We start from the raw sequence: 16046 nt of genomic DNA, 5'->3' as shown, positions 1-16046 counted from the left end.
GGATTTTAAAAGTGTCTTATAGAAATGCCTTCCCTGAATCTCTGGTCAGACCTGTCTACTTGAAGCCCATCAAAGCTTACCTGCTCTTGTCTTGTCCTCCATGCATATTTGGATAGCTAATCTAGGAAACTAATTCTTGTTAAAAGCATTAGTGAGAGATTGCAGATTCTTTAGTTTTTCTTTCATTGGATTCAATTCAACACACATTAATTGTGAATTTTATATTCCAGACACTGTGATAAAATTCTGAGCACACATGGATAAGCAAAATGAAATCCCAGGCCTCAGTAGGTCTCAGACCAGGAGGCCCTTAGTAAACAATGTGGCATATGCTAAACATTATCCAGGAAAGCTCTGAAAAATATGGTTGGAAATAGGAAAGAGTACTCAGCTCCCTCTGTCAGAAAGCTTTCACTACTGTTTTGACAGGTGTACTCTTAGAGATAAATTCCATAACCCAAGGGTACGAGGAAATAGTAGTCCAGTAGAAGAAAAACAAAGGAGTGTTTTGGGTGGAAGGCATTACTATGGTCCTCAAATCATACCACATGCAGTATAGCATTCTGTGTACTCCTTCCAGACATGGGTATTCTCAAAAGCTTTGAAAATAACCAGCATGTTATGTCCACCTGATTGATATTTTATAGATAACGTGGAAGGAGAATTTTCCACATTTATATCCTGAAGGCAGGATGCTGGTCAGAAAAGATGTCCATGCTGGCATGGATGTGCTGTTTGTAATTACTGCCCAGTCCACTTTTCCTTGTAAGGGAAATTGATTTTCCCTCAGGCTACTGCTCAGGAGGAATATCCTATACCCTGTTTTTCAGCTGCATAAGGGCAGCTGACGGATGAGTAGGAGGTCTCAACTCAAGGGCAGTCAGGGCTTAGGTGGGCTGGGCTTTGTACTGTATCTCAGAAAGCTTCTGTGTGCCATCACACCCACCCCCGCCCCTTCTTACTTTGAATTAAAAGAAGATAAGGAGATTTTGGCAATTAGTGGTGAAAAAGCTTGGAAAATGCTATGAGGAAAACTCAGGGTCTGAGTAAGTCAAAGTCATGTACAAGGCCTGAGAGAGCTAAAACTTTGGGTAAGCCGAGGAAGAAGTTGCTTGCCAATGAAACAGAATGAAGTAATCGTGTTAATAGTCTGCAGTCATGCTATAGCCAATACCCAAATCCTACTGCCAAGATTCCTTAGAGGCACTATGAATCCAGAACCACCTCCCAGCTATGGGTTTCTTGAAGCCTTAATTTATTCAGTACCATTCCAACATTTCCATGATTCTTTGTGTATCTTTACAACAAGCTATTTTATAAACTACACAAGTGGATTTTTGTGTCGTGGTTCCACAAAGGCTAGCAACAGGTTTTTACGTGCTGGTAAACTGTAGTGAAGTTATTCAGAGCCAGGGTCAAGAATACTATGCCAAGTGGTCACACAAAAGAATCAGGTTTCTAAATGGAGGTGAAAAAAGTGGAAATCAAGATATAGATGCTTAAGAAGATAAACTATTAAAAAACCCACAGAGCAAGAAGTAAAAATCAGGATGGAGTTGGACGTATGCTCTACTAGCCAGTAAACCAGGGTTGTAAAGAAGGAATAGTCTCAGAAACACTATCGTAAAGAGGAGAGTCAGAGAAAGAGAAAGAGAGAAAGAGAGAGAGGGAGAGGGAGAGAAAAGAGAAAGAGGGTGTGAGAGATAATACTGCGCATTTCTTCAGTATTTGGCTACACTCTCTAATGTCTCTAAATTAACTTTACCAGAGCTATCAGATTATTTTCACATTAGACCTCTTCAGGGGTAGTGAATATCATATTTCAGTGGGTATCAAAATAACCAATTCAGAACTTTTATTAAGTTTTTTTAAGTCATATGACTTTATTTTTTAGAGCAGTTTTAGGTTTATGACAAAATTGAGAGGGAGGTACAGAAACTTCCCACGTAACCCCTGCCCCAACTCATGCATAGCCTCCCCTGTTATCAATATCAGTCACCAGAATGGTACATTTTTTTTTTCCCTCCCCAACGCCGCAGTACATAATTGTATATTCTAGTTGTAGGTCCTTCTAGTTCTTCTACATGAGCCGCTGCCACAGCGTGGCTACTGACAGATAAGTGGTGTGGTTCCACACCCTGGAACCGAACCCGGACCACTGAAGCGGAGCGTGCCAAACCCCACCTACTAGGCCATCAGGGCTGGCTCCAGAAAGGTACATTTTTTACCAACGATGAACACACATTGACACATAATAATCAGCCAAGGTCACTCTTGGTGTTGTATGTTCTACAGGTTGGGAAAATGTGTAATGGCATATATCTATCACTATAATATCATACAGGGTATTTTCACTGCCTTAAAAATCCTCTGTGTTTCACTTATTCATCCCTACCTGCCCTTCTGCCACAAGCCCTGGAAACCACTGATCTTCTTACTGTCTCCATAGTTTTGCTTTTTCCAGAAGGTCATACAGTTGGAATCACAGTATTTAGCCTTTGCAGATTGATTTCCCTCACTTAGTAATATGCATTTAAGGTTCCTCCATGTCTTTTCATGACTTGATAGCTCATTTCTTTTTACTGCTGAATAATATTCCATTGTCTGGATGTACCACAGTTTATTTATCCGTTCACCTACTGAAGAACATCTTGGTTGCTTCTAAGTTCTGGCAATTAGGAATAAAGCTGTCACAAACATCCGCGTGGAGATTTTTGTGTGAGCATGCTTTCAATCCCTTTGAATATATAGCAAGGAGTATGATTACCAGATAGTATGGTAAGAGTATGTTTAGTTTTGTAAGAAACCACCTACTGCTTTCAAAAGTGGCTGTACCATTTTGCATTCCCACCAGTGATGTATGAGAATTCATGTTGCTGCACATCCTCACCAGTGTTTGGTATTGTCGGTGTTCCAGATTTTCGCTGTTCTAATAGGTGCACAGTGGTATGTTGTTGCTTTAATTTGCATTTTACTGATGACATATGATGTGAAGCATGTTTTCATATGCTTATTTGCCATCTGTGTATCTTCTTTGGGAGGTGTCTATTAAGGTCTTTGGCCCGTATTTTTTTATTTGGCGTTTGTTTTCTTATTATTGAGTTTTAAGAGTTTTTTGTGTATTTTGGATAACAGTTCTTTATCAGATGTGTCTTTTGCAAATATTTTCTCCCAGTCTGTGATTTCTCTTCTAATTCTCTTTATATTATCTTTCACTGAGCAGATGTTTTTAATTTTAATGAAGTCCACCTTATCAATTATTTATTTCATGGATTATGTCTTTGGTGTTGTATCTAAAAAAGCATCACCATACCCGAAGTCATCCAAGTTTTCTCTTATGTTATCTCTTAGGAGTTTTATAACATTAAGTTTTACATTTAGGTCTATGATACATTTTGAGTTAATGTTTATGAAGAGTGTAAGGTCTGTGTCTAGATTCACTTTTTTGCATGTGGATGTCTAGTTCCAGCACCATTTGTTGAAGAGACTATCTTTGCTCCATTGTATTGCCTTTCCTTCTTTGTCAAAAATCAATTGACTATATTTCTGGAGGCTATTTCTAAGTTCTCTATTTTGTTTCATTGATCTACTTCTCTATTATTTCACCACACCACACTGTTTTGATTACTGTAGCTTTATAGTAAGTCTTGAAGCTGGGTACTGTCAGTTCTTTACCTTTGTTCTTCCTCAATATTGTTTTGGCTATTCTGAGGCTTTTGCCTCACCATATAAATTTTAGAATTAATTTGTAGATATTCATAACATAACTTGCCTTGACCTATTTTGACTGGGATTACATTGAGTCTATAGATCAGTTGGGAAGAACTCATATCTTGACAATATTGAGTCTTTCAATCCGTGAAGATGGAATATCTTTCCATTGAATTAATTCTTTGATTTTGTTCATCAGAGTTTTGGAGTTTTCCTCATATAGATCTTATACATATTTTGCTAGATTTATACCTATGTATTTCATTTTTTTGAGTGCTACATGGTATTGTGTTTTTAAGGTATATATATATCACTGAAGTTGGCTAGAAAAACACTGATCTAGGAGAAAGAAATAATCATCCTTGTTTGGAGTATCTATTGTTTGAGTTTTCATTTTCTTTCTAATATGTATATATGATTGTAGATAGAGACAAAGCAGTGATTAGATGAGTAATAGAATGTATTCAAATAGAAATATTTCTGCTAAAAACAATACCTGAATAACAAAGTTTTTTTTAAAAAGTGGTTATTTGACATTACTTTGTGGGTTAATTTCTAGCTGAATGTGTTGAGCAGTTGAGATCAATTTAGACTAGAAAACAAAACTGAAATGTTTTGAAATTCCATCTTGCCAGAAACTATAACATCAATTCTCATAACAGCTCTGCAATGTAGCATCGATTCTCATTTTTACAGCTGAGGAATTCAAGACTCAGAGATATGTGAATTACCTAAGGTCTCCATAATAGTAAACACCCTAGCAGGCAGCCAGTGTGATTGCAAAGTCATGCTTGTCTTAGTTTCAACCTTTGATCCCTCAGTACTGGAATTATTAATACTTTAGCCAACAATGGCTACATAGATATTTAAATTTTGTACTTGCATCTTATATTCTATTAAATCTTCTTCTTTCAATGTCTATAAGGGATTTTTTCACTCTTCAATTTACTCAAGGCTTATTTATGCTCTCATCTGCAGCTACCATAACTATTGGCTATGCTCTATTAAATTATTCAACATCTATTCATTAAATGACTGCTATCTGACAAACATTATGGGACCTATTGGGGATAAAACAATCTCCACCCTAAAGAAGCTCAAGTTTATGGTGAAATACCTAATTTTCCTGAGCACCTTATATTAGAAAAAATATACTTAAAATGTAATCATAATATTAACCATACATATGGTGTTTACTATGTGCCAGACACTTTTCAAAGCACACTATATTTATTGACTATTCTAATCACCTCCACATGAGGCAGTTACTAATATACCTCTGTTTTCAGATGGAGAAACTGAGGCATGGATATATTAAGAAACTTGTCCACATTGACATGGCTAGTGGGTGGCAGAAATGAGATTTAAATTTCGGCAATTCAGTCAAAGGGTTCATATCCTCACCCACTACATTATATTGCCTTTCAATGTTTGCACTTGAATCATCCAAGAATCCACCTATAATAATGAACTAAGCACTGAAAAAGAGCTTTGATATGTACACCTGAATTACTATAGACACATAAATTGTGGAGTACTTGTGTCATGCTGAAAAACATAGCATGTTCATCTCCCTTATTTGAGAAAATGGAGCCAAGAATTCAAATAAAAACACTGTTTATGCTATGGAAGCAAATGTGCAATTTATTTTTATTTATTTAACGAGCTGAACCTCAAAGCACCAAACTGGATTATTTTGATAAAATGCAGTCCTCAGTAAAATTATTCTATACAAAACAATTCTTTTTCATTCTTATATCCTCTAATTGTTGATACATTCATTGTTTTCATTATCTTGATTTAAATTCATATCATTCAAACTCATCTTCTTAACTTAAAAATATGTCTTCATGAAGACTATATAGTACTATGCTATGTGATTTTAAATTTATACATAAATGTTATTACATCTTGCATTATAACTTTTTTAACTTCAATATGGTATTTAGGTCAATCAATGCTAATTAATATAGATCTAGTTCATAACTATGACTGCCTATAATACCTCATGGTATGAAGATACTATAATTTATCATTCTCACAGTTATGGGCATTTAAATATTTTCAACATTTCTATTTTAAAAATAGTGTGGCAATAAACATTCTTGTACAGTCTCCTGGTCTAGAGGAATGAGAATGTACCTAGAATATGTAACTAGAAGTGGAATTGTTTGGTCATAAAAGAATAATATTTTTAGTTTTTATTAAATAATGCTATATGCTGTCTAAAGTGTACTCTAATTTTAGGAAATATCCATGCTTTTACTTTGCTAATTTTTTACTGGGCTATTTATATTTCCTTCTTAAGTTTGTAGGAAATGTTTGTATCTTTTGGATTCAAAGATCTTATCTTTTACAGACACTAGGATATATCCTTTTAGTCTGTTCTTTGGTTATATAATTTTAACCATTCCCTTTTTGGTGAAAAGTTTTTTAGTATAATTTAAGAATATTTTAAATATATCGTTTTTTCCTAATATTATCAGGGGTAACCATCATTTCATGTTTAATACAGTTAGAATTCATTTCATAAACAATGTAACACTAGACAAATCTTTTTCCTTATGGTTGGTCATTTATGAAATATCCTGTTCAGCCACTGATTTGTGTTGCAATATCTATCAAGATCTGTATTTTGAACTCTGTTATCTTCCACTCTTCTATTTATCTAATTCTGTCTGAATTCCACACTATTTTATTCATTATAGATCTGTAATATTTCTTAATATCTGATAGGACTAAACCCCCTCACTTTGGCCTTCTTTTTAAAATCCTTTTAGTATTTGTGTATTATCTTTCATATGCATTGTAGAATCAGTCAATACTTGGCCATTCAGAAGTTAAGAAATGAAAGGATTCTATTTTGAGTGTAATTGCATTAAAAGGTTATTGAAATATTAAAGAACTAATGACTTTATACCGATGAATCATCCTATTCATGAATATTTAAAATTACTGCATTTATTTAGGTCTTTTTAAATGTCCTTCAATAAAGTTTCAAAATTTACTTCAAAAAGTATTTGCATATTTTTGTTAGTATTTTCATTTATATTCTATCACTTTTGTGATTAACAAATTTTTTTCCTTTCTTTTTACAGTTTCTAACTTATTAACACAGACATGAAAGAAAGTTAACATGTTTTTAAATGTTTGTCCTGTATCCAGCTAACTTGCTGAGCTGTCTTCTTAGTTTAATAGTCTAAACATAGGTTCTTTTGATTTTTTCCATGAAGATCATAATATTGTCTGCAAATAATGCCACTTGCATTTCAATCTTTTCAGTTTATTCGCTTTTCTTGTCTTATTGTGTTGGCTGGGGTCTGCAATACTATGTTAAATAGCAGGAGTGATAGCAGAATGCTTTTCTTTATTCTAGCTGCATCTTTGGAATTCTCCTAAAGGTTTAGCATGAAACCTGCATGTTTTTCAAACTTGCTAATTTTAAGGTCCTTGAAACCTGCATGTTTTTCAAACTTGCTAATTTTAAGGTCCTTTATCAAATGGTACTAAAATACGATTCCTTATCAATTTCACAGAAGAAACCAAGGTTTCCTGACCCCAAATTAGAAGGACAAGACAATAATTTGCAAATAATATGATGTTAATAGAATGGTAATGACATTAAAATGCTGGTGTACATGGATAAGTGGAGGAAGTGTTGTCAAAGCAGTATAGAGTTGCCAGTTAAAATTAGAGGAAATAACAATCAAGGATGAATACATTCTCTCTGCTTTATACTGGGGGAAGAATATAAGAAGATGTTATAGAAAGCACTGTGAATTATTGTATATTCATTGAAAAACTATTCAACAATAATTGAACAATTATTGAATTAACTGAAAATGTACCTATTAGGTAAAAAAGATCTTTTGGGTGAAGCTTAGTCCCCACCCCTTACTACCTTGAGTGTAGACTAGACTTAGTGACTCACTTCCAAAGACTAGAGTAGGGAATGGAAAAAATATACTTTACAGTGCAGAAACCTGACAAACACTATCTTAACCAAGTGAAGAAAGTTAACATCAGCAATAATGTCTTGTGGATATCATGTACCTCCCATATCATGAGACAAGAAGCACGCTTGACCTACGTTGTTTTCTTTCCAAACACCCATAGCTCCAGTCTTTTCATGAGAAAAATAACAGATAAATCCAGATATAGGTACGTTCTACAGGACACCTGACCAGTACTTCCCAAGACTGTCAAGGTTATGAAAGCAAGCAAAGATTGAGAAACTATCACAGACCTGAGGTGACTGGGGAGATGTGACAACTAAATGTAATGTAGTCATGCATAATGTAAAACAGAAAAGAGCACATTATGAGAGGACATTAATAGAAAAACTGGTGAAATCCAAGTAAAGTCTAGAATGTAGGTAATAGTAATATCCACATCAGTGTTCATTTTGACAAATGAATCATAGTAATATTAGATGTTAACAATGGGGGAAACTGGGTGAGGGGTATATGAAACTCTCTGTACCATCTTTACATCTTCTAAGTAAACATTATTCCAAAATAAAAAGGTTATTAGAAAAAAGAGATGTCTTCGGTTTTTTTCTTTAGTTTTTGTTTGTTTGTTTTTGAGTTCTTTATCTGGTTCAGTTTTTCCAGGTTTTTAGGATAAAGAGATACAGGAATTGTCATTGCCTTACCTCCTTAATTGTCTTCTAGTAATCAATTAACTTTTCTTGATATCAGTTTCCCAATATGTGTGCCATTAGTATCTTCTAGATTAGACAAGAGGCTGGAACAGGAGTAAAACAACAGTAGTATGAATTCAGTCCCCATAGGAAGTGAACTGTGCATTTCCCTTCTCATTCCCAGAAGACCATAGAAGACTATACAGAGGACTATAACTTGGGAGTATAGGCTATGCCATAGCCATAGATTCTAAAGTTTCTATAAAAGTGTTCTACTTGTACATTAAAAAAATAAGTATAATTTGAAAGATAAATAGCAGGTTGTATGCTATACACCTATAAAGTAATGTCTGCTTTTGTGTTAAATCTCTTATTGTATTTCAATCATGCTGGCTATTCAACAAAATACTCTAGCAAAGAAGCAAGCTAAAATAAAACAAAAATCTTTGTTCCATGATTTCTACTTCTAAATAAAATATCTTGTTTTGGAAGACTCTACACCACACTTTTAATTCTTGATATGCTTTCCATCTAAAAGCTGGTTGCCAGGACTCCCAAGGTATCCATGAAACAGATGCCAGTCTATGTAACTATTCTAGTTACATCAGGGCACAGCCGAGGAAGTACCACCTCCCAATATGTTCTATAATTTGGATCACAAGCCTTCAATATTTACTCCCAAACCCAGTATGGCAAGGAAATTCATGTGCACCCTTTGGCAATGCATATAATGGAACCAAAAAATTCAGAAACCATCCTTCTCCCGCTGTGGCGAGTTCCAACTCTTTGCTCCTTCTTTTTTATTTTTTTTCCTTGCAATTTGCTCTTTGAAGAAACTGGGTCATTTGCCCTGTAGAATTTCACAGAGACTGTGTTTTGCAACTCGCATTCCTCCAAATTGCCCAATTATCTGAATTGATTCTGTAAAGACAAACTTCCCCATATCAGCTATTTTGGTTATCCTGAGCTATAGTTTGTACAGTAGAGGAAGACCAGACAAATTCTTGATTCTTTCTCTTTATCATGTTTCCAAAAATAATGAATTTGTTCCCTAGCATCCTTCAAATGTGTGAATGAACTTTTAAAATTTTTTAAGTATCATTATGAACTCATGGATTAAAATATATTTAAAGTGTTTTAATCAATTTCTATTGTTGTATTCATATTCAAATTGACCCAGATTTGGTTAGTGTATCCTAAATAAGTTGGTTCCTGAGTCCTTGACCCAGATTCAGAACTCTTCCATTGCTTCCTTTTTTCTTGGTAGTGACAAAATTTTCCAGGTGAATTTTGAATATTCCTAGATCTGGAATCAGCCATTTCCCCAAAATCCTATTTCCTTTTAGTGAGATATGATATTTAAGAGACCAAAATCCAAGCTCTATGGTTGGTCATTGTTTCTAGACCTTTTCAGTGAAAAGGGCCAGGAAATAAATAGTTTTTGATAAAATACTTCTTGAGGTCACGCTGGTATTTCCAATTTGAACTCAGAACTTTTGGAATTTTAACTTAACTTCTTTAATCTTGTATGTGTTTCTTCTTTTTCCCATTCTGAAAATCTCAGTTCTCAATGGCACCAACCTAATTCCTTTTTTTGCTGCATCACATGCTACAAACACAACAGTCTCAGAATCACAATACCAGCATTATACCAACACAATCAGTAATGAAAACATTTTAAGATTTTTGTTCTTTCTGTCCTGAAGTTTATACCACCTGGGATGTGGTAATTTAAAATAATTCCTTGATATGCACTTTAGTCATCTGTTACTTTGTCCTTTTAATTTTTAGGAATTAGTATAATAAATTTCGTTTTATAACTATAATTATGTAAAATATATGCAGTTTTGAAAAATAAAATCCACAAATACAAGTTACCTTTAGGAAGATTCAGCTTCTATTGCTGTTCCCTTTACCATACTCTTTATTTTCCTTTACAATTTATTTAAGATTTTATTTATCTTTCCATTTTAATATTAAAAAAGGCACACATATATCCATACACCTTTGTTAGATGGATACATATGTAAATATATTCTAGCATAATATATGCATTTTTATCCACCATGCTATATTCACTTAATATAGTCTGGAGGTCCCACTATGGAAGTATTTAGAGATATCCCTCACTGCTTTTCCAGCTGCAGATTACTCCATTCAGCAGCACACTAACTTTGTACCGTGCTAATGGACATGAATCTGTTTTCTATTCCTTCGCTAATGCAAATAAATCTATAATAAAGGGTCTTGTGCATATATCTATTCACACCGATGTGAGTGGGATAAATTCCCTAAAATGAAATTGCTGGGTTAAAAGATAACGTATGCATAATTTTTTAAAAAGATTTTGCCAAATTCTCTCTTTAGGGATTAGATTGTAACATTTTGCGTACACTTAAGCAATGTATCCGAGTACTTCCTTACTACTGCGCCAAGAGAGTGTATTATCAAACCTTTGGATTATTGCCAACATGATAGTCTTCTCAATTTAATTTTAACTTTCATTTTTCTTGTTATAAGTGAGGTTGAGCATCTTTACGTATTTTAAGAGTCATTTGCATTTCTTTTTCTGTGAATTCTTCCCAATTTTCTGTTAAGTTTTTAGGGTTTTTTATTCCTTTATTTTTAAAAGCTCTTAAATATTAGGGATGTTATCCCTTTGTCTAGAAAAGGGATTGGCAAGCAAACTTTTTGTAAAGGACCGAATAGTAAATATTTTAGGTTTTGCAGACAATATGGTCTCTTTCACCCCACTTAACTCTGCTATTGTAGCACAAAAGCAGCCAGAGATAATACATAAAAATTGAGCATAGCTGTTTTCCTAAAACATTTAGCTTACGGGTGCTGAAATTTGAATTTCAATTAAATTTCATGTGTCATAAATTATTCTTCTTTTCTGATTTTTTCCCAACAATTAATAATGCAGAAACCATTCAAAGCTTACTGGTTATAAAAACAGGCAGCAAGGCTGAATTTGACCTGTGTGCTGTGGTTTGCTTACCCCAGGCATAGGATTATATTAGAGTTTTGGTCTAGGACAAAATTTTCTGTTTTGTCTTTGTCTTTTTAAATTTGTTTACGGTGTTTTTGTTTTTGTATTTTTACTATGAATGTTTAGATGTAATCAAACTTAATCAAATCAAATGTAATCAAATATATTAGTGTTTCCACTGTTACATCTGGATTTGGAGTCATAGTTAAGAAAGTTTCTGCACTTCTGAATTATATGACTAATGTTTTCTTCTATGACTTGGTTTTTTTTTTCTTCACTTAAATCTCTGATTCTTATGGAATTTGTCCTGTTGTTTGAAAGGGGCCATATCTAGCTATCCATCTTAGTTCATTCAGACTGCCATAAAAACATGCCATAAACTAAGTGGATTATAAACAACAAACATTTATTTCCCACTGTTCTGGAGGCCAGGAAGTTCAAGATCGTGGTGCTAGTATATTCTATGTCTGGTGAGGGCCACATCCTTGGCCCTCATATGGTGGGAGAATGAGGGATCTCTCTGGGTTCTCTTTTATAAGGGCACTAATTCCATTCGTGAGGACTACACCCTCAGGACTTAATCACCTCCCAAAGGCTCCACCTTCTAATACCATCACTTGGGGGTTAGGATTTCAACATATGAATTTGGGGGGGACAAAAACATTCAATTCATTGTATTATCCATCTATTACGTCCTTGAATAAAAATTCATTTTTCTCCTCATGATTCGTGTTGCCACATTTGGAGTATATAAATGACTCTTTGCATTTGGGTCTATGTCTAGAAATTCTATTCTACTTCTTTGGTGTGGGTGTCTCTTCACGTGACAGTAACACTCTTTGACTTAAAGAAGTTCTATACATTTTTAATATCTAGTAGAACTAGGCTATCTCCCTCGATTGTTCTTTTTCTGGGATTTCCACATTAATCACGCTTGCTTGTTCTTAGAAATGTACTTTCAATCAACTTGTCTGGCTCTGGAAAAAAAGTGTCCTGAAGATATTTCTGTTGTGATTGCATCGAAGTTACCAATTAACTTAGGAGAATTATCACCTTTATAAGGTCAATTCTTTCTATCCAAAAACATGGTATATCTTTCCATTTGTTCAAGTCTACCTTTGTGTCTTTCTGGAGTCTTTTATGGTTTTTTCACATAAGTTTTCTCCTGCTAAGTTTAGGGTAGATTTTTTGTTTGTTCAATGGCTTGTTGGTTTGTTTTGTTCTATTATTTTATATGAGGTCCTTACTTCCATATGTCTTCTAGTTGGCCTTTGCTCTTATTTTGAAAGTTACTGATTTTTGTATGTCAACTCTGTAACTTACTAATTTTGCTAATTCTCTTCCTTTTTGCGGCAGTTTTCCATTGATTCTTCTAGGTTTTGCAGAAACATAATCATATCAGTTGCAAATAAAGGTGGCTTTACTTCATCCTTTCCAATTTATACCTCTAATTGTTTTCTAGTTTCTAATCTAATATTTCCAACACAATATCCATTAATACTCCTTACACAGTATTAAAGAGAAGTGGAATAGTGGTCATCTTTATCATATTCATGACTTTATCAGTAAAGTCTCTAGTGTTTTCTCAGTAAGAAAGTAAGGTTCTGGCTTTAGGACCACAGTTCATGTATTTGATCATGTTATTGAAGTATCTATCAATTTACATTTTTCAACATAAATGAGTATTGAAATTTGTCATATTTACTTACATCTAAGGAGACTAAAATTTTCTCTTTATATCATTAACATGATAAATTATCTTAATGGGTTTCCTAATATTGAACTACTCTTGCATTACTAGAACTAACCCTACTAACTCATGTTGTGCTATTTTTAATGGGTCTTGGGATTCCGTCTGCCAATATTTTATTTATTTATTTTTTCATCAGTGTTCATAAATGAATAAAATTTATCTATAGTCTTCTTTTATAGTGCAGTCTTTGTTAGGTTTTGGAATTAAAAGTACATACAAATCATACAAAGAACTTGGAGGTTTTTTTCTTCTTTTTCTCTATTTTTTGATATTTATATATTATGTAGTATTGGGATTATTGGGAGAAATCTCTTTTGAAATTACTTGGAAATGATGAATTTGGGAAGTACTCTAATTTTTGCATTTTCTAAGCTAAATGTCTTTTTAGAATTTCCATCTTTACTAGAGTCACTTTAAGTATTTTTCCTAGAAAATTCTCCATTTCATGTAGATTTTCAAAAAAGTCTGCATAAGATTGTCTAATGTAGCCGTATGTAAAACATATACTTTTTTATTGAGGTAACATTGGTTTATAACATTATACAAATTTCAAGTATACCTCATTATATTTCCACTTTTGTATAGACTACATCTTGTTCACCATCAAAAGTCTAGCTGCCATCCATCACTGTACAAATGTGCCCCCCCACCCTGTAGCCTTATACTTAAATAACTTTTATATTTGTACTCCCCTTTATTTTTGATTATTTGGTTAAGTTTTTTTTTTCTAATTTTTTAGTTCTGTCAAAGAACTAGTTTTGGGATATATTTGTTAGTTCCACAGAGCTTTTCAGGTGTTTTTGTTTTTATATAAATAATATATTTTCATATTTATTAATTCTCTTTCCTCTTTCTTTGGCTTTATTTTGTTGTTCTTTTGATAGTTTGCTTTTTATATTCAACGCTAAGGCATTTAATTTAACTTTTTCATTTTTATTTATAGGTTTTAATGTTATAAATATTCTCTGATAATTGATTCATTTATATGACACAATTTATAATACATCCTATATTTTGTCATTATTTTCAAGAAATTCTGAAATATTGGTCTACATTCTCTCTCTAATCCAAAAGTTGTTTGAAAATGTCTTTAAATTTCCAGAAATAACTTTTAAATTATTTTTATATTAATTCATAATTTTATTGTGCTTGATTATGAATGCTGCTTGTATTACTTCTATTATAGGAATTCCTTAAGGTTTCTTTTAGTGCCTAAGACACGGTCCATTTTTTGGAATATTATTATTCATTTGCAAAGGAAGTGTGCCAAGAATTATCTTTGTCTGTGTGACTTTTGTGGATTGAAGATGTATTAAAATCTGCTTCTACCATTAGTATGGTATTGTCTTTTTCTAATTACTGCTGTGTATCTATTTTAAGGAAGCTGTTGCATTTTTATAGGGTGTATAATTATTAAGAACTCTTATAACTTTACTGTATTTTGTAGCCAATGGCAATATAAAGTTCTCTTTTTGGAATGTCTTGGTCTGAGTTTCACAATGATAAACATCAAAGTTGTGACTTCTGTTTTCTTTTTACTGGAATTTGTCTGGTATCTTTCTCCATCTTTTTACTTTTAATCTTTCCAAAACTCCTTGTTTTAGTATCTTGTATAAATCATAGTTTTGGATTTTGCTTCACTAGTCAACTGAAATTCTAAGTTTCTATTCTTATAAGTGAGTTGTTTATTTATACTTACTGATATGATTGATGTATTTTATCTCAGTTTTGTCATATTTGTATGATACACATCTTTTTTTCTATATATGTATCACTTTATTTTATGTCTATTTTGTATTTTGGCTTATCTTTTGTTATTTAAATAGATTATTTAAAGATTTTAAAAATATGTCATTTTTATCCCAAAGGGTACATTTATTGTGATATCTTTATTATAATATCATCAGTCCCTTTATTTTGCTCATTCTGTCTTGGTTCCCTGCTATGAGAAATGTTGAAATTAGCTAGTCGTCTCAATCTTTCCTTTCCCTTCTCTCATTCAGCACCTAATCTGAAGCAATAAATGAGCTTAATCTACTTTCCATATAGTTTCCCTATATTCCCCTCATTTAAAAAATTTATGTTGTGTATACATTATCAAAGCATATACTATTATAGTGTATCTACAAGTACATATTATACAAAATATATTATGCAGTATGTACCTTACCAGAGTACATATCATTACGTACTATCTTCGTATATCCATCATTTTATTTTATTTATAAGGAAAAGTATATATTGACTGTTTACTAGCAGTCCTTATGTTAATATCTCTTCAGTGTTTTGGTTATCTAAATTTTTTTACCAGAAGTAGATTCCTCAATACGAGCACATAAGAAAAATATTTCCTAACTTCTTGTATGTTCATTATATGTCTTGCATGTCTTCATATTTGAAGATCTTTCTTTTTATGGATATCTGGATATGTTACTCCATTGCCTTCTGGTGAAATTTTGCTCTTGAAAAATCTGATGTGAATCTGATTGTCTTTTCCCTTATAAGTGACTTGTCCATTTTGTCTATTTTTTTTTCATTAAAGAAAGACAGTTTTTCAGGCATTGGCTGTTCTGAATACATCTGTTTAGTGTGATTTTTCAAAAGGTGAGTTTAAGTCTTCTTTGCATAAGTTCTTTATTGAATTATAATTTTAATATTTTTTTTTGTTTCCTGGATTTTGGTTTTCTATTCGGAAACTTCTATTACACATATGTTGGATTAAATAGACAGACATAGAGATACATAGGTACGTATTATCCTTCCCACTTTCTCTCAAATCTTTTTCTCTGTTAATCCAATTTTTTTTGATTAACTAAAAAGATATTTCCTCCTTTTCATCTTTTATTTATCTTTTGATATTATGTTTGTTCTAGCATTTCTCTAGTTCAGTCTTTATTTCTGAAATAATTTTTCTTTGATTTTTAATTCTCTTCAGAGTTCTATCAGCT

The sequence above is a fragment of the Ceratotherium simum genome, chromosome 11 (assembly GCF_057802395.1).
Source record: "Ceratotherium simum simum isolate JZ-2026a chromosome 11, ASM5780239v1, whole genome shotgun sequence".
Taxonomy (NCBI): domain Eukaryota; kingdom Metazoa; phylum Chordata; class Mammalia; order Perissodactyla; family Rhinocerotidae; genus Ceratotherium; species Ceratotherium simum.
Note: the sequence above shows the minus strand (reverse complement) of the source record.